Source organism: Pteropus vampyrus, unplaced genomic scaffold, assembly GCF_000151845.1.
Source record: "Pteropus vampyrus isolate Shadow unplaced genomic scaffold, Pvam_2.0 Scaffold106, whole genome shotgun sequence".
Classification (NCBI taxonomy): Eukaryota; Metazoa; Chordata; class Mammalia; order Chiroptera; family Pteropodidae; genus Pteropus; species Pteropus vampyrus.
The window spans coordinates 3,929,959-3,934,044 of record NW_011888887.1 but is presented as its reverse complement, the minus strand read 5'-3'; positions in this window follow the sequence as shown (position 1 = coordinate 3,934,044).

Here is a 4,086-nt window from a genome sequence, read left to right as displayed (position 1 = left end):
TCCCAGGAAAAGACTTCCAACACACAAATAGTTCCCTGTCCTGCTCACAGAGGAATTCCTTTCATGGGGGACAAAACATTTTATTCCATTGTCAATTAAAAGACAAAAGCTTCCAAAGAGGTTCTAGCTCAGATCTTTCTGGCTCCTCTATAGGTCTTCCCAGATTCCTTCAAGATCTCTCTTTACTCTGAAAGCCCACCGTAATATAATCTTTATCTTGGGCAGGAAGAGATTGTAAACAGTGGGAAGGAGAGATTAAAGAGCATTGAGTGTCTTGGGGATAGAGAGGAAGGAGAAGAGACAAAAACATTTATCTAGAACTTGGCTAAAGATGGACTCCTGACCATCAGTTTGGTTATTTCTAAGAATATCCTCAAAAAGAACAAGAAATACGCAGATAAGAGGTTTTTCACCTACCTAGCCAAATTGATGCTAAGATTATGGTCACTGAATGGAGAACAAGGCATAAAATAATGTCTTGCCAGAAAAATCAAAGCAAGAGAGAGAAAAAAAAAAAACAGCATCATTATAATTAGGTATTTGGCTTCACTTATTTGAAAATGGGGATTCCAATAGTTTTGGTCTTTTCTTGAAAAGGCTTATTATAACGATTTTCCAAAGAAACACCTGATTGTTATGGTGTTTGTTTTTTTTTTAACATTATTTTTTTCCAGAGAGCTGGTACAAGTTGAAAAGCAAGGCCAGTTTCATTCAAAAAAATATTTGGTCGTTTTATTTTGAAACTCTGAAAATAGAAACATTCATATTTATAGATCCCTGTGTACACATAGAGATATGAAGAGAAGCAGCCAATGTCTGCCATTGGCTTTACTTCCAAGGAAACTAGGGAATTACTTATGCACAAATAAGTACAAATAGCTGTCTTCACAATCATATAGAACAAGCTTAGGAAAATACAGAGATTTCAAGTGGTACCTATGTGCAAATGCATGTATTAGTTTAGTTGTTTATTAGATTTATGAAATTGTGCCTTTTTTTGTGAGACAGACTCTTCAGGGAGCCTGTGCAAAATAATGTTTAATTTAAATAGATTGCAAACAACAGTGACTGCTATATATTAGCAGCAACAACTCACCATAATAAAAAGAAGGTTTTTCTCACTGGAGCTTAGCAATCAGGGCAGGCAGAAGAAATTCTACAAATGAGGACCCTCACAGGAGGTCTCTGCTTCTCCTCCCACCCTGCCCACCCCAGGCTGAATTTCTAGACTGGCTGGAGTGCTTCAAGTCATGCTAATTGTGACGGTGGCGCAAGGGGAGAAGTTAACAATTTCCAAGAATAGGGTTGAGTTATTTAGGGAATCAGAGGCCAGTGTCTTAGTTAAAATTGCACTAGGAATGAAAAAGGCAGCCTGAGCATACAGGGCCTGGTATCCCCACAGCTCACTCCACTTAGCAGTCGCAGAGGGACATGCTCTATTCCCAGAGGATCTCAAAAGTATAACACTCAGACTCAGATAAATTATAACTAAATACTGACAAAATATTACACATCATACCTACCCAGTCCATTTTGAAGTTTAGATACTCATTTAGAAAAGCACCCTCCTGATAATCTCAATCTTTGGTTAAAAGAAAAGGGACAATAAAGCAGCAGCCATGCAGGCAGGAAAGACGTGGCAGCCACTGGAGAGCAAAGATAGTGGTCGAACTAGATTTAACCAGGGTAAACTGATAATGTAAACTGAAATGGCCCAGCTCTTCTAAGTTATAGGACTGTTTACTTTGAGGTCTTCCGTTCTTTGAGGGTTAAATCAATTTTTAGAAACAAGGAGGGCTTCTATTGTTTTTTGCCTTCTCAACAACCATTCCGCTTTTCTCAGTTTTCCTTTAGGGAGCATCCTCACTTGCGCTCAAAACCACAGTATTATGTGCCAAGGACTAACCCATTTCTCTCCAGCTCTAGAATCGGGCACATGATCCGTTCCTGGCCAGTCAGAGTATTTGGGCCTCTTGACCACAATAACTGGTTCGGAAATGTGTACGCATGCACACACGCGCATGCGCACACACACACGCACATTGGGCCAATAAAAGCATGACAGTGAGTCATTGGATTTTTGCCATAATTAGGAGAAAACAGCTTTCCCTGGAAAGGGGGTGGAGGAATTCTAAGCTAAGGAGTTTATGAGTTAGTAGATCTTGGTATGAGGCAACCAAGGCTAGATAAATTCTTACTCTCTTTAAGCCAGTTTGAATTGTTTGCTGTTGCTTGTGACCCAAGGAATAATGACTAAAACAGGAAGGGAGCCAGGATGTCCACATTACCTGATGGGGGCATGGGAGGGAGCAGAGCACTGTGTTGATAGTTAGGGGCTCCAAGACCTTATTCTCACTCTATTATTAACTGTATGATTATGGGTGAGTCACAGCCTCCCCGTCTGTGAAACCATGAAAAGAACTAAAAAGCGGAAGTCCTAAACTTATTTTTAAAACTCTTTCTCAAATTAAATCTTACCCCAAGTCCCATTATCTGAAGTAATTCATAACAACAGCAACAATAAGAGTGCTCACTAAGCACGAGCTCTGCAGGAGTTTGGTTCTAAATGCTTCTTGTGTATTTCACTCATCTTAATCTTCACAAAATCCTATGAGGTAAGTCTGGTTAAAAATTCCATTTTACAGAGAAATAAACTAAAGAACAGATGGGTTAAGAAACTTTCCCAAGGTCGCACAGCCATACATGGTGAGTCTGGTATCGATCCAGCTCCAGGGTCTGTGCTCTCAACTACTCTACTCTTAACCAAAGCTCCTTTAGTCAAAGTGAGGTGGGAAGGTTAGAAGCTCACTCCTGAGGCTTCAGTAGAAAACCATAAGTCTCTGAAAAGTTTGACAACCACAATTTCCATGCCAGCTAATACTTATTCCAACTCCACTATTTGTACACATATGTGTTCAAGCGTATTGTATCAAACATGCAATAAACCAATCCTAAAACAATGAGACAACACTCTCTACATCTCTACAAACACGCAGGACATCTCTACAAAGCCCCAAGGGATGTTTCCAGCAGTTTCGCCTCTAACCTCATTTCTGGGACAGCAGGAAGTCTCATAGTCGATTATTTCTCAAAATGGAGAAAGTTTGACCTCCGTCAGTAATGTACCTCTTTCTCTCTCACGTCGTTTACCTGCAGGTATGACATTTGAGGTTACAGTCAACTCTAGAAGATGGGAAACCACACAGGCATTTGGCCATTTCTGCAGACCATGTTCTCTGTAAGATTCAGGAACTTGGAGCTATGCTTGGTGCACTTAAGGATTTAGTGTAGAGAAATCTAGTCAACAATTGGAATTACAAGACCAGAAATGGGAGACAGAGGAAGCTAGAGATGCTCATTCAGCAACGGGTTACTGCTGATGTCCTAGGTATGGTGAAATTGCTGTCAAGCAATGAGAGAAAAGAGTCAGTGATCAGAACATCAATATTTAAGGGGTGGTAAGAGAAATAGGAAGCAGGGCAGAAGCCTAAACCCATCAATGGCCTAGGAGTCACTCAATATGTATGACATATGTCCTTATATATGCTTATATTCTTATAAAATGTATAATTTTGTTTTATGAGCTTTTAGTTTAGATAGATGTTATTGTTAAAATCTCATTTTATTTTCTATTGTTGCGACTTATTTTTGTAAAAATTAAATTGATGTTTTACATCAAATTTATGGCTTCCTACTTTGATTCAGCATTCTATAGTTACATCTATCACATTTAAATTTCCCATTTCCATAATAATATACACCCCAGTTTCCTCCATAAGCAGATACGCCTGTTCCTGCTTCTTATTACAGTACCTTCTTTTGCCTCCTTGAAGATAATTATTATGTATATTTTAAATTCTTGATATCTCTGTTCTATTATTCTGGTTCTATATAGGATGCTCGCTATTTACTTTTTTTTCTTGGTTGTACTATTCACTATTTGACTGCTTTGCCTGTAATTTTTTCTTGCCCTGGAGGTATCAGCTATCTTGATTGGTGATGTGTTCACAGTCGGGGTTTGACCACCCCTGATTGCTTTTTGTTTATTAGGTAATCCTGCACCTGAGGAAACTACTCCATTTTTCT